Here is a 24,368-nt window from a genome sequence, read left to right on the forward strand (position 1 = left end):
ATGTAAGAAGAGATTTATTGTTGCATTAAAAAGTATTTTCTTAAGAAAACATCATTGCAACTACATCACTCTTTATTTGCATGGGTTCTAGTGGTAGAGCCAAAGACCCTACATAGTAGGATCACAGAGCCAGCTATTTTTTGTGGGAGGAAAGATACGTTTTATACTCAAAATACAAGGTGCCCAATATAGAGCATAGAAAACTTTCCTTCTTCAGGAGCCTATGTGTCAACACAGTTCAGGTATAGAACTAAAAACATGGGGCGGGATTCTCCGCTCCCGCGCCGGTTGGGAGAATCGCCTGGGTCGCCAACTTTTCCCGCGACGCCGGTCCGACGCCCTGCCGCGATTCTCCCAAGTGGCGAGAACGGCCCCGTCGAGTTCCGCGCGGCGCAGGCTGGAGAATCGCCCGAGACACCCAAAATGGCGATTCTCCAGCACCCCTGCTAGCCTCAGGCCCGGATGGGCCGAGCGGCCAGCCCAAAGCGGCGGGTTCCCCCCGCCACCGCCCACACCTGGTCGCTGCCGGCGGGAACAGTGCGGGAACACTGGGGGGGCAGCCTGCGGGGGGGGGGGGGGGGGGGGGGGGAGGGGGGATCCTGCACCGGGGGGGGGCCTCAAATGGGCCGTCCTCTCTGAAGGAGAACCTCCTTTCTTCCGCAGCCCCGCAAGATCCGTCTGACATCTTGTTGCGGGGCGGACTTGGAGAGGACAGCAACCACGCATGCGCGGTTTGGCGCTGGCCAACCCGCTCATGCGCGGGTGACGCCAGTTATGCGGCGCCGGCCACGTCATGTATGCGGTGCCGCCTTTACGCGGCGCCAAGACCTGCCGCGTGTAAATGACGCAGCGCCGCTCCTAGCCCATTATCAGGCCCCTGAATCGGTCGGGATAGGGGCCGTTTCGCGCCGTCGTGAACCTCGACGCCGTTCACGACGGCGCGGACACTCTGCCACCATTTCAGAGAATCCCGCCCATGGACTTTGGCTGCAATCCCATAAGAAATCATATGATACCTGCTTAGAATCAATGAATCATAGAATCTTAGAATTTACAGTGCAGTAGGAGGCCATTCAGCCCATCGAATCTGCACCAGCCCTTGGAAAGAGCACCCTACCCAAGCCCACAACTCCACCCTATCCCCGCAACCCAGTAACCCCACCCAACTTCTTACTTTTTGGACACAAAGGGCAATTTATCACGGCCAATCCACCTAACCTGCACATCTTTGGACTGTGGGAGGAAACCGGAGCACCCGGAGGAAACCCACGCACACACGGAGTAGATGTGCAGACTCCGCACAGACAGTGACCCGGGGCGGGAATCGAACCTGGGACCCTGGAGCTGTGAAGCAACCGTGATAACCACTGTGTTAGCATGCCACCCCGTGCTTGATGTTTTTATTTCCTATTTCAAACATAATTATGGGATTTTTGAGTAGGTTAACTTATGTTCGATGTCTCAACCCAACCACTGGTGTAGGTAAGCCAGCCTGCATCAATGGTAGGGCAGCTGGTGGAATTTAATTCCTTTAATAAAACTGGGAATGCAAAGCTAGTCTCAGTAATAGTTGTCATGATTCAGAAAGAATGTTTCTGATGGTGGGGGATTCCAGAACGAGGGGTCATAGTTTGAGGATAAGGGGTAAACCTTTTAGGACTGAGGTGAGGAGACATTTCTTCACCCAGAGGGCGGTGAATCTGTGGAATTCACTCCCACAGAAAGTAGCTGAGGCCAAAACGTTGTGTAATTTCAAGAAGGAATCAGATTTAGCTCTTGGGGCTAAAGGGATCAAGGAATATGGGGGGGAGGCGGGATCAGGGTATTGAACTTGATGATCAGCCATGATCACAATGAATGGTGGAGCAGGCTCGAAGGGCCGAATGCCTCTATTTTCTACGTATGTTTCTAAGCTACCTCCTTGATACACCATCAATAACACACGCCGAGTGATGAACGTAACTGAGGCTTTAATACACTAAACAGCAAGCCTCCTGCCTCTGGACCCGAACTGGGTCGGAGGCGGAGACTTGCCACCTTTATACATAAGCACGGTAGCATTGTGGGCAGCACAATTGCTTCACAGCTCCAGGGTCCCAGGTTCGATTCCGGCTTGGGTCACTGTCTGTGCGGAGTCTGCACATCCTCCCCGTGTGTGCGTAGGTTTCCTCCGGGTGCTCCGGTTTCCTCCCACAGTCCAAAGATGTGCAGGTTAGGTGGATTGGCCATGATAAATTGCCCTTTGTGTCCAAAATTGCCCTTAGTGTTGGGTGGGGATACTGGGATAGGGTGGAGGTGTTGACCTTGGGTAGGGTGCTCTTTCCAAGAGCCGGTGCAGACTCGATGGACTGAATGGCCTCCTTCTGCACTGTAAATTCTATGATAATCTATGATAATCCCGAGGGGAGGTGCCCCAGGCGGAGCCAGCCTGGATAAGCCCAGGCATGCACAATACGATACAATACATAGAATGCAATAACATGGTTTACCACACATCTATCGTCGTACAAACTGACCTGATTCACTAATGTCCTTACCTAGTCTGGCCTACATGTGACCCCAGATCCACAGCAATGTGGTTTATTATTAACTACCCTCGGAATTGGCCGAGTAAACCACTCAGTTCAAGGGCAATTAGGCAAGGACGACAGATTCTGCCCTTGCCACACACCCCATGAAAGAATGTTTTTAATTTGCCATTCTAATGAACACATCATGGCTTAAAGGAAAATGGAAGTTTAAACCTGTTTCCTGATATTTTTCCCCACTATCTGCTCAAAACACCAGTTGAGCATTGGACATTTAATTTTTGGGAAGTCACCCCAAGATAATTTCAATAAAGTTAAATTTAATCTAGTGTCTTCCTACTTACAAATAACAGCCAAAGCTGCATATCTATTCAATTATTCTATAATGTCTTTTCTGACTTCTTAGTCCATTTGAAACCGCAGAGTTGTTTAAATATATTGAACACAAGTCAATTACAAGAAAGCTTAGATTAATTTTGACAATGCTAAATGTATTAATATTTAAGTCGCATTCGCATGATTAAAAATCTGAGAGATTGGCTTTCAATATTGCAATTCAATTAAAATGTTCTGAACTCAGTAATATTTTCAACATTAAGAAATTGATGTTGCCTTTTTAGGGACGTTCTTTTCTGATAAATTGACCATGGACCCCTAGCAGAATACTAAAGAACATTCATGTTTTATTTCCTTTTTCGTGAGCAAACATTAACTTTACATTAACTAATGTATTAAATTCCAAAAATAATGCAATGGAATGTCATAGCGCCAAGACTAAAAAGCAGGAAAGTTTTGGAGGTCGAATTTTGTATTCTCCATTCCTTTCCAAAAGAGGAAAGTAACAGTTGACCAGAAATGATTTTCTCCATTGCCAATGTGGAGACCCTCAATTCTGATCTCCCTCCCAAACAGATTGCCCAGTGATGTGAGATTTGGAGCATCCTGATGCAATACCAAGAGTCTACACTATAACTTTTGGTAACAGGTCTTTGTGAAATGCTCCTTAGGCTGATTTGAAATGATCCCTCCCAACGCTAGAGCCACCCTGGGACACTATGGCCAGGATCTCCATTCTGGAGCCAAAGTGTTCCCACCAGTGGAGAATCTCTACTGATCTCCTCTAGCATTAGAGCAGGGTCCAGAATGCAAGTCTCTCCCCATCACCGTGTTAATTTATGTATGGGAAGAGCCCGCAGAATTCCATCGGAATCTCAGCATTTGGCCGTCATTTTGAGTGGCGGGCCTGTCTCCCGCACACAATGCAAATCCTGCCCCTCCCCGCTGACAAGTAGGGGCATCCTCCCCCCCACCATCGGAATAATGGGTCACCTCCCCCCCTCACAGCATGCACACATGAGGGTCACTCGACACCCCCCTTAACTCTCCCCCAGCCCAACCCCATCAGACCCCATATCAGAACCCCCCCCGCATCAGATCTCATCTGACCCCTCTAACAGACCCTTTCACTTTCTCTTTTTCTCAGCAGAAAGCACTTAACTTCTTTTGATGTGGTGAGGAACTGTCAATCATAGCAATATGCCTATAAACATTGTGGTTAATATCAAAGCAGGGTAATTGAAATGCATACAATCATGAAGGGAAAGATTTAAAAAAAAAACCTAAGTAGCTGCGCCTGGACCAATAAAACTCAAACACTGGCTGGCGAAATGTATTGCTGTGTGAAATTGATTGGTAGATTTGCATTTCAAAGGCCGTCAATGGATTTGAAGTCCTTTGCAGTGTATTTGGATTTCGAGGAAGCCTCTGACACTTGTCACAGTTACTGTTTTAAACGCTTTTGTCTGAGGCAGCAGATGTTAGGGAAGGGTGAGTGAAAATGCAATGATTTTTCACTCCACTGTCTGGACTGCTCTTCAGCTTTTTGTAGGCGTTACTGATGGGGGTCTCTGTCAGGTGTTCTGATGGGGGGGTCTGATGGGAATCTCTGATGTGGTGGTCAGATTGGGGGTCTGGTGGGGGTGACTAATGGGGGGTTTGATGGGGGGGGCCTGATGGGGGTCCTGGGGGGGAGGCCAGGTCACCCTCATGCCAGCGTGCTGTGGGAGGATGACCCGTTATTCCCGTGGTGGTGGAGGGGGGGGGGGATGCCTCAATTTGTCGCGGGGTAGAGACTCGGGTTTTGAGCCCGTTACTGACGTAAAAGCGCCAAACACATTTTCCCCTCGACACTCCATTGTCCGCGTGATCGGAGTTCCTGATCGGAGTGGTGTTGAATGGAGAATCCACCCCTGTAAACTGCATTACCATGGCAACCTAGCAAAGGAAAGAGACTCGTCATGCAATAAAATTGACTATTATTTTTTTCTATTAAATTTAAGTGAACTTTGAACCAAAAGTAATCCCATTGGACATTCCACCCCTGGAGGCTGCAGAACGAAATAATAAAAACAGTAATTGATGGTTATGTGTCCCAGAAGGAGGAACATTGCAGAAGTGGTTCTAGAAATGTGTAGTAGAACATTAAAGTTACAACGTGCTGTGTCATGGAGTAGTAGAACTTGGGTTCACATGTGAGATACATCCAGCAATGTGTTTGTGACTTTAGCCAATTTATCACAAGGATGTAATCAGTGGGTAGGAAGAGTTTTAAAAGTCATCCCCGTGTTCTGTCACACACATAAAATATCAAATATCCAAATGGCCATTCTTAGGCCTCCCTCCAGTGCCTGATTGCCTCTTTGTGAAGAAAGTGGGCTGGATTCTCTGCCACCCACCACTGGCAGCAGAGTTGCTGATGTGGCTGAGAATCCAGCGTCATTCAAAAATGGGATCACCGCCATATGCTCCAGTTCACCGCTGGCGATGGCATTTGGATTTACACCGGTGCCAGCAGGAGGATGCAAGTAGTTCAAACTTACCCCTTTGCACCCTATTAATGGGCTGGGCACTGGATTCTCCAAGTTTGCATTCTTCTCCTGTCATCTCGGCCGGGATTCACGTGAGCGAGGATTGGTGCAGCTATTTCCCAGTGTGGTCCTGGTGAGGTGGACCTCACTGTGGGCCAAGGGAATAACACTTTTAGAAGGTCGCCCCCAAAGTCCTCAGAAGACCTCCCCACAATGCAAATCCTGCCCACCACCAGACCCCCCCCCCCTCCCCCCACTGCCACACCCCCCAATCAGAGACTTGCTCGTAAGAGAAACCCTCACCAGAAATTCCACCATTACAGAGATCCCCACGGCAAACCCCCCCATAAAAGGACCCCCTGCCTGGAAGCCCCTCATTACAGAGACCCGTGTCTGGGATACTCAGAGATACTCGGCTGTGATTGACAGCTTGCACACAGCCAGCTGTCTGGGCTGTTTAAATCTCATTTTCCTTTGCACGTGAATGGATCTCAGGTAGCCAGCTGTGAAACTAACCACAATATTTATAAACATCTAGTTATGGTTGACAGTTCTTGGACTACATCAAAGGCAGTTAAGTGCTCTTGCTGTAATGGGGGGTTTCCAGGCAGCGTTCTCTATTATGGGGGGCTTCCAGACAGTGGTCTTTCTTATGGTAGGGGGAGTTTCTGGTGGGTTCTTATTTGGGAGGGGAGGGGGGGCGTCCAGGCAGGTTCTCTCTTATTAGAGGGTTTCTGGTGGGGGTCTCTCTTATGAGGAGGTTATGGAGTCACCCTCATACTGTGGGGTGGGTGGGGGCCCAGAAAATCCCGTGGTGGGGTGGAGGGTCAGATTTGCATTGCAGAGGGGGGAGGGTCCAGCCGCTGGACCTTGCTATCGAGCCACCCACTCAAAATGACGGCTCAAGAGCAGGATTCCTCGCAACCCTCGCCATGCATAGATTTGCTCCCAACACAAGCACAAACCGGAGGCGATTCATCTCCGGCGGGAGAATTCAGCCCACTGTATTTTAGAGTGATGTGTTCTAACCAGCGTAAGGGTAAAATAAAAATAACTTCCTTTTCTTTCTTAAACTCCTGGTTTCCAACATAATAAACAATAATGAAATAAAAAGCATTTAATGGCATCCCAAAATCTTGCTGGCTCTGAGACGTGAAATTATTTCCCAAGTGTACCAGTCCCAGTTACCATCATATTTCAGGATGGAACTGGATGCTCAGTCCAATCAGGAGATTTGAGAGCTACCTTCAATACTATTCAAAAATAATCCCAGACTTGCACACAATCCTCAAGGAAACAGAAACTCCCTTTTCCATCATTAATATGCAAAGAAATAACGTTTATATTCTAGAAGGCCCATATTAATGGAATTTTCTGTTGTTCTAAAATTTACAACATTCATTGCAAAGGCTCCAAATGTGAAAATTCCATACACACACTCACACACAAACACAATCATACACACACTCACACACAAACACAATCATACACACACTCACACACAAACACAATCATACACACACTCACACACAAACACAATCATACACACACTCACACACAAACACAATCATACACAATCATACACACACTCACACACACACACACACAAACACACAATCATACACCCACATACACACACTCACACACAAACACGATCATACACACACAAACACACAATCATACACCCACATACACACAAACACAATCATACACACACGTACACACACACAAACACAATCATACACACACAAACACACACTCACACACACACAATCATACACACACATACACACAAACACAATCATACACACACACACTCATAAACACACAATCATACACCCACATACGCACACTCACACACAAACACAATCATACACACAAACACACACACACACATAAACACACAATCATACACCCACATACACACTCACACACAAACACAATCATACACACACACACACAAACACACAATCATACACCCACATACACACAAACACATTCATACACACACATATACACACACAAACACACACACACACTCATAAACACACAATCATACACCCACATACACACACTCACACACAAACACAATCATACACACAAACACACACACACACATAAACACACAATCATACACCCACATACACACTCACACACAAACACAATCATACACACACACAAACACAATCATACACAATCATACACACACTCACACACACACACACACACAAACACACAATCATACACCCACACACAAACACACACACACACAAACACACAATCATACACCCACATACACACACTCACACACAAACATAATCATACACACACATACACACACAAACACACAATCATACACCCACACACACACAAACACAATCATGCACACATACACACACTCACACACACATACATACACACACATATACACACACGCACACACATGCACAAACATATACATGCACACCACACACACATGCACACACACATGCACACACATATACACACACAGAAACAACACACATATACATGCACACATATATACACACGCACACACACAACACACATGCACACATATACACACACATACACATACACTCACATATACACACATACACACACTCACATACATATACACACACTCACATATACACACACGCAACACACATACGCACACATATATACACACATGCACGCACATGCACAAACATAATCACACATGCATGCACGATGCACACACAGATACACACACTCACTTACACACTCATACTCACACACACGCACTCACATACACATACATACACACACACTAACTAACATACACACACACACACATGCACTCACAGACTCACACATATACACATGCACAGTAGGGGAGGCCGTGGTGCAGTGGTATTGTCACTGGACTAGTAACCCAGAGACCTCGGGTAATGATCTGGGGTCGCCGATCGAGCAGTTGGTGGAATTTGAATTCAATAAAACATCTGCAATTAAAAGTTTAATGGCGACCATGAAACCATTGTCGATTGTCATTAAAAAAACACCTGGGGCGGGATTCTCCGACCCCCCGCCGGGTTGGAGAATCGCTGGGGGTTGGCGTGAAACCCGCCCCCACCAACTACCGAATTCTCCCACCCCACAAAAGTTGCTGCGGAGTGAATAGCGCTACCCGCCTCGGAGAATGGCGGGGACTGGCGCACTCGGGGATGCCTGAATTCTCTGGCCCGCGATGAGTCGACTTGCCGCCTGTTTATGCCAGGTCCCGCTGGCGGAAATCAAGGTAGATCCCTACCGGCGGGACCCAGCTCCGTGGGCGGCCTCCGGGGTCCTCGGGGGGGGGCGCGGGGCGATCTGGCCCGCGGTTTGGGCCCACCGATCCGCGGGCGGGCCTGTGCCGTGGGGGCACTCTATTCCTATGCGCCGGCCGTGTAGGCCTCCGCAATGGCCGGCGCGAAGGTGAACCCCCCCCTCTGCGCATGCGCATGGATGACCCTGACGTTCCCACGCTTGCGCGGACTCGCGCCGGCCGGCGGAGTCCCTTCGGCCCCGGCTGGCGCGGCGCCAAAGGCCTTCCACGCCGGCGGGGTGCAAACCCCTCCGGCGCCGCCCTAGCCCCTGACGGTGTGGAGGATTCCGCACCTTTGGGGCGGCCCGATGCCGGAGTGGTTCCCGCCACTCCAGGGCACCGTTTCTGCCCGCCCCGCCGATTCCGGAGAATCCCGCCCCTAGTGTCCGTTAGGGAAGGAAATCTGCCGTCCTTACCCGGTCTGGCCTACATGTGACTCCAGACCCACAGCAATGTGGTTGACTCTGAAATGCCCTCAGGTCAGGGATGGGCAGTAAATGCTGACACAGCAACACCCACATCCCATAAACGAATAATTTAAAAAACACACATACATACACACACGCACATACACACACGCACATACACCCTCATATTCACACACTCACACACGCACTCACATACACACACACACACACACCCTCATATTCACACACTCACACACGCACTCACATACACACACGCACATACACCCTCATATTCACACACTCACACACGCACATACATACACACACACACATACACCCTCATATTCACACACTCACACACGCACTCACATACACACACGCACATACACCCTCATATTCACATACTCACACACGCACTCACATACACACACGCACATACACCCTCATATTCACACACTCACACACGCACTCACATACACACACGCACATACACCCTCATATTCACACACTCACACACGCACTCACATACACACACGCACATACACCCTCATATTCACACACTCACACACGCACTCACATACACACACACACATACACCCTCATATTCACACACTCACACACGCACTCACATGCACACACGCACATACACCCTCATATTCACACACGCACTCACATACACACACACACATGCACCCTCATATTCACACACTCACACACGCACACACATACACACACGCACATACACCCTCATATTCACATACTCACACACGCACTCACATACACACATGCACATACACCCTCATATTCACACACTCACACACGCACTCACATACACACACGCACATACACCCTCATATTCACACACTCACACACGCACTCACATACACACACGCACATACACCCTCATATTCACACACTCACACACGCACTCACATACACACACACACATACACCCTCATATTCACACACTCACACACGCACTCACATGCACACACGCACATACACCCTCATATTCACACACTCACACACGCACTCACATACACACACACACATGCACCCTCATATTCACACACTCACACACGCACACACATACACACACGCACATACACCCTCATATTCACACACTCACACACGCACTCACAAACACACACGCACATACACCCTCATATTCACACACTCACACACGCACTCACATACACACACACACATACACCCTCATATTCACACACTCACACACGCACTCACATACACACACACACATACACCCTCATATTCACACACTCACACACGCACTCATATACACACACACACATACACCCTCATATTCACACACTCACACACGCACTCACATACACACACGCACATACACCCTCATATTCACACACTCACACACGCACTCACATACACACACGCACATACACCCTCATATTCACACACTCACACACGCACTCACATACACACACACACATGCACCCTCATATTCACACACTCACACACGCACTCACATACACACATGCACATACACCCTCATATTCACATACTCACACACACACATACATACACACACGCACATACACCCTCATATTCACACACTCACACACGCACATACATACACACACACATACACCCTCATATTCACACACTCACACACGCACTCACATACACTCACGCACATACACCCTCATATTCACACACTCACACACGCACTCACATACACACACGCACATACACCCTCATATTCACACACTCACACACGCACTCACATACACACACACACACATACACCCTCATACTCACACACTCACACACGCACTCACATACACACACACATACACCCTCATATTCACACACTCACACACGCACTCACATACACACACACACATGCACCCTCATATTCACACACTCACACACGCACACACATACACACACGCACATACACCCTCATATTCACATACTCACACACACACATACATACACACACGCACATACACCCTCATATTCACACACTCACACACGCACTCACATACACACGCACATACACCCTCATATTCACACACTCACACACGCACTCACATACACACACGCACATACACCCTCATATTCACACACTCACACACGCACACACATACACAAAAGCACATACACCCTCATATTCACACACTCACACACGCACTCACATACACACACACACATACACCCTCATATTCACACACTCACACACGCACATACATACACACACACACATACACCCTCATATTCACACACTCACACACGCACACACATACAGACACGCACGTACACCCTCATATTCACACACTCACACACGCACACACATACACACGCACATACACCCTCATATTCACACATTCACACACGCACCCACATACACACATGCACATACACCCTCATATTCACACACTCACACACAAACACACACACACATACACCCTCATATTCACACACTCACACACGCACCCACATACACACATGCACATACACCCTCATATTCACACACTCACACACATACACACACACACATACACCCTCATATTCACACACTCACACACGCACACACATACACACACACTTTAACATAATTAATTTTCAAACGCAATCCTATGATAAGTATGAAAATAGAGGAAATGTTAAATTGGATCCACAGCCAATTGCACTCATGGACAAACCACAGTAATATTTCCTCAACTGTGGTTCCCGCGAGGTTGAATTAAAAATGTATTTGTTCACCCAGGCTGTTTTACAATATCTTACTGTGTAGAATGACACCCATTACTCTGTCATATCAAATTATATACTGAAAAAGGTTTCTATATTTACAGAAGTTCTATCATTGTAACAACATTATCTTTCAGTAAAGGCATTTTTTTCTCAAAGCCAAAACCACAATAAATTCCAACCACCCATAAATCATTTTGGGGTGAAATCCCTCCTGTCGATTATTTTGCCAGAGGCCGGCATAAGCACAAAACGTGAAACTGCATCTTGATTCAGGACAACTTTCTTAGTCCATTTACTTGTTCTTGTTTTATGTAATAAAATGTTATTAAACGTCCATTGTTTTTGTGCATTAATTATGAGATACATGCATTGCAAAACTTAATGCTCAAATGGTCGTGGGTAATAGCTTGAGAAAATCAGAAAAACCCTACAGTGCAGAAGGAGGCCATTCGGCCCATCGAGTCTACACCGACCCTCTGAAAGAGCACCCTACCTAGGCCCAATCCTCCGCCCTATTCCCGTAACCCCATAACTCCACCTAACCTTTGGACACTAAGGACAATTTAGCGTGGCCAACGCACCTAACCTGCACATCTTTGGACAATGGTAGGAAACCGGAGCACCCGGAGGAAACCCACGCACACACAGGGAGAAAGGGCAGACTCCGCACAGACAGTCACCCGAGGCTAGAATTGAACCCGGGTCCTTGCACATTGAGGCAGCAGTGCTAACCCCTGTGTCACCGTGCCGCCAAGATCCCTGCCGCTGTGAGGCCACAATGTTAACCCCTGTGTTACCGTGTCGCCCATAATGTTGTTAGTTATGGAAGATATGGGAAGCACGGTAGCATTGTGGATAGCACAATTGCTTCACAGCTCCAGGGTCCCAGGTTCGATTCCGGCTTGGGTCACTGTCTGTGCGGAGTCTGCACATCCTCCCCGTGTGTGCTCCGGTTTCCTCCGGGTGCTCCGGTTTCCTCCCACAGTCCAAAGATGTGCAGGTTAGGTGGATTGGCCATGATAAATTGCCCTTAGTGTCCAAAATTGCCCTTAGTGTTGGGTGGGGTTACTGGGTTATGGGGATAGGGTGGAGGTGTTGATCTTGGGTAGGGTGCTCTTTCCAAGAGCCGGTGCAGACTCGATGGGCCGAATGGCCTCCTTCTGCACTGTAAATTCTATGAAAATCTATGATAGGAAGCAAATGGCAAAAGTTAATCATGGAAAATGAGAATGAAAGGAAAGATTGAAAATACTCATTGGAAAACAGCTTCACAGTTAATTAGCAGAATGTACTTTCACCCGTAGCCTCAGGAAGCGTAGTGGAGAACATGCCCCTGTCTACATCAATGGGAATGAAGTAGAAAGGGTCGAGAGCTTCAGGTTTTTAGGTGTCCAGATCACCAACAGCCTGTCCTGGTCCCCCGATGCCGACACTATAGTTAAGAAAGCCCACCAACGACTCTACTTTCTCAGAAGACGAAGGAAATTTGGCATGTCAGCTACGACCCTCACCAACTTCTACAGATGCACAATAGAAAGCATTCTTTCTGGTTGTATCACAGCTCGGTATGGAGCCTGCTCCGCCCAAGACCGCAGGAAAGTACAAAAGGTTGTGAATGTAGCCCAATCCATCACGCAAACCAGCCTCCCATCCATTGACTCGGTCTGTAATTCCCGCTGCCTCGGAAAGGCAGCCAGCATAAGTAAGGACCCCACGCACCCCAGACATACTCTCTTCCACCTTCTTCCGTCAGGAAAAAGATACCAAAATTTGAGGTCACGTACCAACCGACTCAAGAACAGCTTCTTCCCTACTGCCACCAGACTTTTGAATGGACCTACCTCGTATTAAGTTGATCTTTTCTCTACACCTTGCTATAACTGTAACATTATATTCTGCAGTCTCTCCTTCCTTCCCTATGTGCGGTACGCATTGTCTGTACAGCATGCAAGAAACAACACTTTTCACTGTGTACTGATACATGTGACAATAATAAATCAAATCAAATCAACCCTGTAGCCCAGATTGATGCAAGTCTCTTTTCCCCCAGTGACTGTGAGGGTTTTAAGTGAAATCATCGTGCTCAATTTCAACTTACTTTTAACACAATTACCACCAAAATTCAAAGTTTATATGTCGCACAAGCATGTTATAGAATCTCTACAGTGCAGAAGGAGGCCATTCAGCCCATCAAGTCTGCATCGACCCTCTGAAAGAACACTCTACTTAACACCACGCCTCCACTCTTACCCATAAACCCAGCTATCCTTTTGAACACTAAGGGGCAATTTAACAAGGCCAATCCACTCAACCTGCAGATCTTTGGACTATGGGAGGAAACTGCAGCTCCCGGAGGAAACCCACACAGACACGGGGAGAAGGTGCAGACTCCACACAAGGCCAGAATTGAACCCGGGTCCCTGGGGCAGTGAGGTCGGCGTGCAAACCGCTGTGCCACCCGGGACTTGCCGCAGTGAGGCAGCAGTGTTAACCACTGTGCCGCCGTGTCGCCTGAGATTCTATAAATATGGCTGGTGTAGAAAACAGAAAAATGCCAGGTGGTGGAATCTTCTTGAATCATCCCCTTAATATTAAGGCAGTTAAAATAATTAGGTTTTATATAGGCCAGAGTTAGCCTGTCTGTCGGGGGCTCCAAAGCAACATGAGAAACATGTGTATGAGTCTCCGACTATCTCTTCTGCATTTTGGAAAAGACCAAAGAACCAATTTCAACAGAGAGCATGAATCAGTAATTCTGAGACCAGCCTGGCCCTTCCCAGAGCATGAGGCCAGCCTCAGTTACACGTCCCAACACTGACTCCTAACACAAACTGGTGGAAATGGCATCACTGCTGGTGGGTGCTCGGCGGGGACCGCTGAGCGTGACACTGGCAAGGGCAACGCCAGCTGACAGTACCCCTGACATCAGGGACAGGCACCAGGGCCCCCATGGTGCCAGCACTGACGGGGTCAAAGGTGCGGGAATGGAGGGCGGGGACATGAGGGGGCAGTGTACACAGTGCCAGCCGAGGCCACTGTGCAGCCCGGTGGACCTGATTGGGCACGGGGGATACGCACCATGCCAACATGTCGGCCTTTCACTCCCTGCGGACAATAGATATTGGAATTCAACCAGCAATGGGGGCCTTCCTGCAGCAGCGGAGCGGGCAGCAGCGGAGCGGGCAGCAGCGGGGTGGGTAGCAGCGGAGCGGGCAGCAGCAGAGTGGGCAGCAGTGGGGCGGGTAGCAGCGGAGCGGGCAGCAGCGGAGCGGGCAGCAGCGGAGCGGGCAGCAGTGGGGCGGGCAGCAGCAGAGTGGGCAGCAGTGGGGCGGGTAGCAGCGGAGCGGGCAGCAGCGGAGCGGGCAGCAGCGGAGCGGGCAGCAGCGGAGCGGGCAGCAGCGGGGTGGGTAGCAGCGGAGCGGGCAGCAGCAGAGTGGGCAGCAGTGGGGCGGGTAGCAGCGGAGCGGGCAGCAGCGGAGCGGGCAGCAGCGGAGCGGGCAGCAGCAGAGCAGGCAGCAGCAGAGCGGGCAGCAGCTGAGTGGGCAGCAGCGGAGCGGGCAGCAGCAGAGCGGGCAGCAGCAGAGCACACAGCAGCGGAGCGGGCAGCAGCGGAGTGGGCAGCAGCAGAGCGGGCAGCAGCAGAGCGGGCAGCAGCAGAGCGGGCAGCAGAGCACACAGCAGCGGAGCGGGTAGCAGCGGAGCGGGAAGCAGCGGAGCAGGCAGCAGCAGCGGAGCGGGCAGCAGCGGAGTGGGCAGCAACAGAGCGGGCAGCAGGGGAGCGGGCAGCAGCGGAGCGGGAAGCAGCGGAGCGGGAAGCAGCGGAGCGCACAGCAGCGGAGTGGGCAGCAGCGGAGCGGGAAGCAGCGGAGCGCACAGCAGCGGAGTGGGCAGCAGCGGAGCGGGCAGCAGCGGATCTCACAGCAGCAGAGGGGGCAGCAGCGGATCGGGCAGCAGCGGAGCGGGCAGCAGCGGAGCGGGCAGCAGCAGAGCGGGCAGCAGCGGAGCGGGCAGCAGCGGATCTCACAGCAGCAGAGGGGGCAGCAGCGGAGCGGGCAGCAGTGGAGCACACAGCAGCGGAGCGGGCAGCAGCAGAGCGGGCAGCAGTGGAGAGGGCAGCAGCGGAGCGGGCAGCAGTGGAGCGGGCAGCAGTGGAGCGCACAGCAGCGGAGCGGGCAGCAGCGGAGCGGGCAGCAGTGGAGCACACAGCAGCGGAGCGGGCAGCAGTGGAGCGGGCAGCAGTGGAGCGGGCAGCATCGGACCGGGCAGCAGCGGAGCGGGCAGCAGTGGAGCGGGCAGCAGTGGAGTGGGCAGCAACGGAGCGGGCAGCAGCGGAGCGGGCAGCAGTGGAGCGCACAGCAGCAGAGCGGGCAGCAGCGGAGTGGGCAGCAGCGGAGCGGGCAGCAGTGGAGGGGGCAGCAGCGGACCGGGCAGCAGCGGAGCGGGCAGCAGTGGAGCGCACAGCAGCGGAGCGGGCAGCAGCGGAGCGGGCAGCAGTGGAGCGGGCAGCAGTGGAGTGGGCAGCAACGGAGCGGGCAGCAGCGGAGCGGGCAGCAGTGGAGCGCACAGCAGCAGAGCAGGCAGCAGCTGAGCAGGCAGCAGCGGAGCGGGCAGCAGTGGAGCGGGCAGCAGGGGAGCACACAGCAGCAGAGCGGGCAGCAGCTGAGCAGGCAGCAGCGGAGCGGGCAGCAGCGGAGCGGGCAGCAGCGGAGCGGGCAGCAGTGGAGCGCACAGCAGCAGAGCGGGCAGCAGCTGAGCAGGCAGCAGCGGAGCGGGCAGCAACGGAGCGGGCAGCAGTGGATCAGCAGTGGAGCGGGCAGCAGCAGTGCGCACAGCAGTGGAGTGGGCAGCAGCGGAGCGGGCAGCAGTGGAGCGGGCAGCAACGGAGTGGGCAGCTGCGGAGCGGGCAGCAGCGGAGCGGGCAGCAGTGGAGCGGGCAGCAGCTGAGCGGGCAGCAGCGGAGCGGGCAGCAGCGGACCGGGCAGCAGCGGAGCGGGCAGCAGTGGAGCGGGCAGCAGTGGAGTGGGCAGCAACGGAGCGGGCAGCAGCGGAGCGGGCAGCAGTGGAGCGCACAGCAGCTGAGCGGGCAGCAGCGGAGCGGGCAGCAGCGGACCGGGCAGCAGCGGAGCGGGCAGCAGTGGAGCGGGCAGCAGTGGAGTGGGCAGCAACGGAGCGGGCAGCAGCGGAGCGGGCAGCAGTGGAGCGCACAGCAGCAGAGCGGGCAGCAGCTGAGCAGGCAGCAGCGGAGCGGGCAGCAGTGGAGCGGGCAGCAGCTGAGCAGGCAGCAGCGGAGCGGGCAGCAGCGGAGCGGGCAGCAGCGGAGCGGGCAGCAACGGAGCGGGTAGCAGTGGATCAGCAGTGGAGCGGGCAGCAGCAGTGCGCACAGCAGTGGAGTGGGCAGCAGCGGAGCGGGCAGCAGTGGAGCGGGCAGCAACGGAGTGGGCAGCTGCGGAGCGGGCTGCAGCGGAGCGGGCAGCAGCAGAGCGGGTAGCAGCGGAGCGGGCAGCAGTGAAGTGGGCAGCAGCGGAGCGGGCAGCAGCGGAGCGCACAGCAGCGGAGTGGGCAGCAGTGGAGTGGGCAGCAGCTGAGCGGGCAGCAGCGGAGCGGGTAGCAGCTGAGCGGGCAGCAGCTGAGCAGGCAGCAGCGGAGCGGGTAGCAGCGGAGTGGGCAGCAGCGGAGTGGGCAGCAGCTGAGCGGGCAGCAGCGGAGCGGGTAGCAGCGGAGTGGGCAGCAGCGGAGCACACAGCAGCGGAGCGGGCAGCAGTGGAGCGCACAGCAGCAGAGCGGGCAGCAGCTGAGCAGGCAGCAGCGGAGCGGGCAGCAGTGGAGCGGGCAGCAGCTGAGCAGGCAGCAGCGGAGCGGGCAGCAGTGGAGCGGGCAGCAGCGGAGCGGGCAGCAGCGGAGCGGGCAGCAATGGAGCGGGCAGCAGTGGATCAGCAGTGGAGCGGGCAGCAGCAGTGCGCACAGCAGTGGAGTGGGCAGCAGCGGAGCAGGCAGCAGTGGAGCGGGCAGCAACGGAGTGGGCAGCTGCGGAGCGGGCTGCAGCAGAGCGGGCAGCAGCAGAGCGGGTAGCAGCGGAGCGGGCAGCAGCGGAGCGCACAGCAGCCGAGTGGGCAGCAGTGGAGTGGGCAGCAGCGGAGCGGGCAGCAGTGGAGCGCACAGCAGCAGAGCGGGCAGCAGCTGAGCAGGCAGCAGCGGAGCGGGCAGCAACGGAGCGGGCAGCAGTGGATCAGCAGTGGAGCGGGCAGCAGCAGTGCGCACAGCAGTGGAGTGGGCAGCAGCGGAGCGGGCAGCAGTGGAGCGGGCAGCAACGGAGTGGGCAGCTGCGGAGCGGGCAGCAGCGGAGCGGGCAGCAGTGGAGCGGGCAGCAGCTGAGCGGGCAGCAGCGGAGCGGGCAGCAGCGGACCGGGCAGCAGCGGAGCGGGCAGCAGTGGAGCGGGCAGCAGTGGAGTGGGCAGCAACGGAGCGGGCAGCAGCGGAGCGGGCAGCAGTGGAGCGCACAGCAGCTGAGCGGGCAGCAGCGGAGCGGGCAGCAGCGGACCGGGCAGCAGCGGAGCGGGCAGCAGTGGAGCGGGCAGCAGTGGAGTGGGCAGCAACGGAGCGGGCAGCAGCGGAGCGGGCAGCAGTGGAGCGCACAGCAGCAGAGCGGGCAGCAGCTGAGCAGACAGCAGCGGAGCGGGCAGCAGTGGAGCGGGCAGCAGCTGAGCAGGCAGCAGCGGAGCGGGCAGCAGCGGAGCGGGCAGCAGCGGAGCGGGCAGCAACGGAGCGGGCAGCAGTGGATCAGCAGTGGAGCGGGCAGCAGCAGTGCGCACAGCAGTGGAGTGGGCAGCAGCGGAGCGGGCAGCAGTGGAGCGGGCAGCAACGGAGTGGGCAGCTGCGGAGCGGGCTGCAGCGGAGCGGGCAGCAGCAGAGCGGGTAGCAGCGGAGCGGGCAGCAGTGAAGTGGGCAGCAGCGGAGCGGGCAGCAGCGGAGCGCACAGCAGCGGAGTGGGCAGCAGTGGAGTGGGCAGCAGCTGAGCGGGCAGCAGCGGAGCGGGTAGCAGCTGAGCGGGCAGCAGCTGAGCAGGCAGCAGCGGAGCGGGTAGCAGCGGAGTGGGCAGCAGCGGAGTGGGCAGCAGCTGAGCGGGCAGCAGCGGAGCGGGTAGCAGCGGAGTGGGCAGCAGCGGAGCACACAGCAGCGGAGCGGGCAGCAGTGGAGCGCACAGCAGCAGAGCGGGCAGCAGCTGAGCAGGCAGCAGCGGAGCGGGCAGCAGTGGAGCGGGCAGCAGCTGAGCAGGCAGCAGCGGAGCGGGCAGCAGTGGAGCGGGCAGCAGCGGAGCGGGCAGCAGCGGAGCGGGCAGCAATGGAGCGGGCAGCAGTGGATCAGCAGTGGAGTGGGCAGCAGCGGAGCAGGCAGCAGTGGAGCGGGCAGCAACGGAGTGGGCAGCTGCGGAGCGGGCTGCAGCGGAGCGGGCAGCAGCAGAGCGGGTAGCAGCGGAGCGGGCAGCAGCGGAGCGCACAGCAGCCGAGTGGGCAGCAGTGGAGTGGGCAGCAGCTGAGCGGGCAGCAGCGGAGCGGGTAGCAGCTGAGCGGGCAGCAGCTGAGCAGGCAGCAGCGGAGCGGGTAGCAGCGGAGTGGGCAGCAGCGGAGTGGGCAGCAGCTGAGCGGGCAGCAGCGGAGCGGGCAGCAGCGGAGCACACAGCAGCGGAGCGGGCAGCAGCGGAGTGTTCAGTAGTGGAGCAGGCAGCAGAGGAGTGGGCAGCAGTGGAGTGTTCAGTAGTGGAGCGGGTAGCAGCGGAGTGGGCAGCAGCGGAGCGGGCAGCAGTGGAGCAGGCAGCAGAGGAGCGGGCAGCAGTGGAGCGGGCAGCAACTGAGTGGGCAGCAGTGGAGCGGGCAGCAGCGGAGCGCACAGCAGCCGAGTGGGCAGCAGTGGAGTGGGCAGCAGCGGAGCGGGCAGCAGTGGAGCGCACAGCAGCAGAGCGGGCAGCAGCTGAGCAGGCAGCAGCGGAGCGGGCAGCAACGGAGCGGGCAGCAGTGGATCAGCAGTGGAGCGGGCAGCAGCAGTGCGCACAGCAGTGGAGTGGGCAGCAGCGGAGCGGGCAGCAGTGGAGCGGGCAGCAACGGAGTGGGCAGCTGCGGAGCGGGCAGCAGCGGAGCGGGCAGCAGTGGAGCGGGCAGCAGCTGAGCGGGCAGCAGCGGAGCGGGCAGCAGCGGACCGGGCAGCAGCGGAGCGGGCAGCAGTGGAGCGGGCAGCAGTGGAGTGGGCAGCAACGGAGCGGGCAGCAGCGGAGCGGGCAGCAGTGGAGCGCACAGCAGCTGAGCGGGCAGCAGCGGAGCGGGCAGCAGCGGACCGGGCAGCAGCGGAGCGGGCAGCAGTGGAGCGGGCAGCAGTGGAGTGGGCAGCAACGGAGCGGGCAGCAGCGGAGCGGGCAGCAGTGGAGCGCACAGCAGCAGAGCGGGCAGCAGCTGAGCAGGCAGCAGCGGAGCGGGCAGCAGTGGAGCGGGCAGCAGCTGAGCAGGCAGCAGCGGAGCGGGCAGCAGCGGAGCGGGCAGCAGCGGAGCGGGCAGCAACGGAGCGGGCAGCAGTGGATCAGCAGTGGAGCGGGCAGCAGCAGTGCGCACAGCAGTGGAGTGGGCAGCAGCGGAGCGGGCAGCAGTGGAGCGGGCAGCAACGGAGTGGGCAGCTGCGGAGCGGGCTGCAGCGGAGCGGGCAGCAGCAGAGCGGGTAGCAGCGGAGCGGGCAGCAGTGAAGTGGGCAGCAGCGGAGCGGGCAGCAGCGGAGCGCACAGCAGCGGAGTGGGCAGCAGTGGAGTGGGCAGCAGCTGAGCGGGCAGCAGCGGAGCGGGTAGCAGCTGAGCGGGCAGCAGCTGAGCAGGCAGCAGCGGAGCGGGTAGCAGCGGAGTGGGCAGCAGCGGAGTGGGCAGCAGCTGAGCGGGCAGCAGCGGAGCGGGTAGCAGCGGAGTGGGCAGCAGCGGAGCACACAGCAGCGGAGCGGGCAGCAGTGGAGCGCACAGCAGCAGAGCGGGCAGCAGCTGAGCAGGCAGCAGCGGAGCGGGCAGCAGTGGAGCGGGCAGCAGCTGAGCAGGCAGCAGCGGAGCGGGCAGCAGTGGAGCGGGCAGCAGCGGAGCGGGCAGCAGCGGAGCGGGCAGCAATGGAGCGGGCAGCAGTGGATCAGCAGTGGAGCGGGCAGCAGCAGTGCGCACAGCATTGGAGTGGGCAGCAGCGGAGCAGGCAGCAGTGGAGCGGGCAGCAACGGAGTGGGCAGCTGCGGAGCGGGCTGCAGCGGAGCGGCAGCAGCAGAGCGGGTAGCAGCGGAGCGGGCAGCAGCGGAGCGCACAGCAGCCGAGTGGGCAGCAGTGGAGTGGGCAGCAGCTGAGCGGGCAGCAGCGGAGCGGGTAGCAGCTGAGCGGGCAGCAGCTGAGCAGGCAGCAGCGGAGCGGGTAGCAGCGGAGTGGGCAGCAGCGGAGTGGGCAGCAGCTGAGCGGGCAGCAGCGGAGCGGGCAGCAGCGGAGCACACAGCAGCGGAGCGGGCAGCAGCGGAGTGTTCAGTAGTGGAGCAGGCAGCAGAGGAGTGGGCAGCAGTGGAGTGTTCAGTAGTGGAGCGGGTAGCAGCGGAGTGGGCAGCAGCGGAGCGGGCAGCAGTTATGCAGGCAGCAGAGGAGCGGGCAGCAGTGGAGCGGGCAGCAACTGAGTGGGCAGCAGTGGAGCGGGTAGCAGTGGAGTGGCTAGCAGTGGAGTGGGCAGCAGTGGAGCGGGTAGCAGCGGAGTGGCTAGCAGTGGAGTGGGCAGCAGTGGAGTGGGCAGCAGTGGAGCGGGTAGCAGTGGAGTGGGCAGCAGAGGAGCGGGCAGCAGCAGTGGAGGGGGCAGCAGTGGAGCGGGTAGCAGCGGAGCGGGCAGCAGCGGAGTGGGCAACAGCTGGGTGGGCAGCAGCGGAGCGGGCAGCAGCAATGGAGCGGGCAACAGCAGAGTGGGCAGCAGCGGAGTGGGCAGCAGCAGAGTGGGCAGCAGCTGAGCGGGCAGCAGCTGAGCAGGCAGCAGAGTGGGCAGCAGCAGAGCGGGCAGCAGCAGAGCGGGCAGCAGCGGAGCGGGCAGCAGCGGAGCGCACAGCAGCCGAGTGGGCAGCAGTGGAGTGGGCAGCAGCTGAGCGGGCAGCAGCGGAGCGGGTAGCAGCTGAGCGGGCAGCAGCTGAGCAGGCAGCAGCGGAGCGGGTAGCAGCGGAGTGGGCAGCAGCGGAGTGGGCAGCAGCTGAGCGGGCAGCAGCGGAGCGGGCAGCAGCGGAGCACACAGCAGCGGAGCGGGCAGCAGCGGAGTGTTCAGTAGTGGAGCAGGCAGCAGAGGAGTGGGCAGCAGTGGAGTGTTCAGTAGTGGAGCGGGTAGCAGCGGAGTGGGCAGCAGCGGAGCGGGCAGCAGTGGAGCAGGCAGCAGAGGAGCGGGCAGCAGTGGAGCGGGCAGCAACTGAGTGGGCAGCAGTGGAGCGGGTAGCAGTGGAGTGGCTAGCAGTGGAGTGGGCAGCAGTGGAGCGGGTAGCAGCGGAGTGGCTAGCAGTGGAGTGGGCAGCAGTGGAGTGGGCAGCAGTGGAGCGGGTAGCAGTGGAGTGGGCAGCAGAGGAGCGGGCAGCAGCAGTGGAGGGGGCAGCAGTGGAGCGGGTAGCAGCGGAGCGGGCAGCAGCGGAGTGGGCAACAGCTGGGTGGGCAGCAGCGGAGCGGGCAGCAGCAATGGAGCGGGCAACAGCAGAGTGGGCAGCAGCGGAGCGGGCAGCAACGGATCGGGCAACAGCAGAGCGGGCAGCAGCAGAGTGGGCAGCAGCAGAGTGGGCAGCAGCGGAGCGGGCAGCTGCGGAGCGGGCAGCAGCGGAGCGGGCAGCAATGGAGCGGGCAGCAGCGGAGCGGGCAGCAGCGGAGTGGGCAGCAACTGAGTGGGCAGCAGTGGAGCAGGCAGCAGCAGTGGAGGGGGCAACAGCTGGGTGGGCAGCAGCGGAGCGGGCAGCAACGGAGCGGGCAACAGCAGAGTGGGCAGCAGCGGAGCGGGCAGCAGCGGAGTGGGCAGCAGCAGAGCGGGTAGCAGTGGAGCGGGCAGCAGTGGAGCGGGCAGCAGCGGTGCGCACAGCAGTGGAGCGGGCAGCAGCAGAGCGGGCAACAGCTGGGTGGGCAGCAACGGAGTGGGCAGCAACGGAGTGGGCAGCAGCGGAGCAGGCAGCAACGGAGTGGGCAGCAGCGGAGCGGGCAGCAGCGGAGCGGGCAGCAGTGGAGCGGGCAGCAGCGGAGCGCGCAGCAGCGGAGCGGGCAGCAGCGGAGCGGGCAGCAGCGGAGCGCACAGCAGCGGAGCGGGCAGCAGCGGAGGGGGCAGCAGCGGAGTGGGCAGCAGCGGAGCGCACAGCAGCGGAGCGGGCAGCAGCGGAGCGGGCAGCAGCTGAGCGGGCAGCAGCGGAGCGCACAGCAGCGGAGCGGGCAGCAGCAGAGTGGGCAGCAGCAGAGTGGGCAGCAGCGGAGCGCACAGCAGCGGAGCGGGCAGCAGCGGAGCGGGCAGCAGCGGAGCGGGCAGCAGCAGAGTGGGCAGCAGCGGAGCGCACAGCAGCGGAGCGGGCAGCAGCGGAGCGGGCAGCAGCGGAGCGGACAGCAGCAGCAGAGCGGGCTGCAGTGGAGCGGGCAGCAGCGGAGCGGGCAGCAGCGGAGCGGGCAGCAGCAGCGGAGCGGGGCAGCAGCGGAGCGGGCAGCAGTGGATCGGGCAGCAGCGGAGCGGGCAGCAGCTGGGTGGGCAGCAGCGGAGCGGGCAGCAGAGGAGCGGGCAGCAGCGGAGCGGGCAGCAGTGGAGCAGGCAGCAGCTGAGCGGGCAGCAGTGGAGCAGGCAGCAGCTGAGTGGGCAGCAGTGGAGCACACAGCAGCGGAGTGGGCAGCAGCAGAGCGGGCAGCAGCGGAGCGGGCAGCAGTGGAGTGGGCAGCAACTGAGTGGGCAGCAGTGGAGCAGGCAGCAGCAGTGGAGGGGGCAACAGCTGGGTGGGCAGCAGCGGAGTGGGCAGCAGCGGAGTGGGCAGCAGCAGAGCGGGCAGCAGTGGAGTGGGCAGCAGCGTAGCGGGCAGCAGTGGAGCGGGCAGCAGCGGTGCGCACAGCAGTGGAGCGGGCAGCAGCAGTGGAGGGGGCAACAGCTGGGTGGGCAGCAATGGAGTGGGCAGCAGCGGAGCGGGCAGCAGTGGAGCGGGCAGCAGTGGAGCGGGCAGCAGCGGAGCGGGCAGCAGTGGAGTGGGCAGCAGCGGAGTGGGCAGTAGCGGAGTGGGCAGCATGGGAGCGGGCAGCAGCGGAGCGGGCAGCAGTGGAGCGGGCAGCAGCGGAGCGGGCAGCAGCGGAGCGCACAGCAGCGGAGCGGGTAGCAGCGGAGCAGGCAGCAGCGGAGCGGGCAGCAGCGGAGCGGGCAGCAGCGGAGCGGGTAGCAGTGGAGCAGGCAGCAGCTGAGCGGGCAGCAGTGGAGCAGGCAGCAGCAGAGCGGGCAGCAGCGGAGCGAGCAGCAGCAGAGCG

At 57.4% G+C, this 24,368-nt stretch overlaps 1 protein-coding gene across 13 annotated transcripts in view; it reads right to left on the reverse strand.

Moving 5' to 3' along the window:
• The window catches only part of megf11 (multiple EGF-like-domains 11), a 664,461-nt gene that overhangs the window by 597,820 nt on the left and 42,273 nt on the right, over positions 1 to 24,368 (reverse strand). Inside the window, exon 2 of one of the 13 annotated variants that reach the window (XM_072470326.1) lies at positions 5,408 to 5,543. The exons of the other annotated variants lie outside the window; for them this stretch is intronic. The gene's annotated coding sequence lies outside the window, so the exon portion shown is untranslated. The remainder of the gene's footprint in view (positions 1 to 5,407; positions 5,544 to 24,368) is intronic. 13 annotated transcript variants of the gene reach the window in all.

Source organism: Scyliorhinus torazame, chromosome 12, assembly GCF_047496885.1.
Source record: "Scyliorhinus torazame isolate Kashiwa2021f chromosome 12, sScyTor2.1, whole genome shotgun sequence".
NCBI classification, from domain to species: domain Eukaryota; kingdom Metazoa; phylum Chordata; class Chondrichthyes; order Carcharhiniformes; family Scyliorhinidae; genus Scyliorhinus; species Scyliorhinus torazame.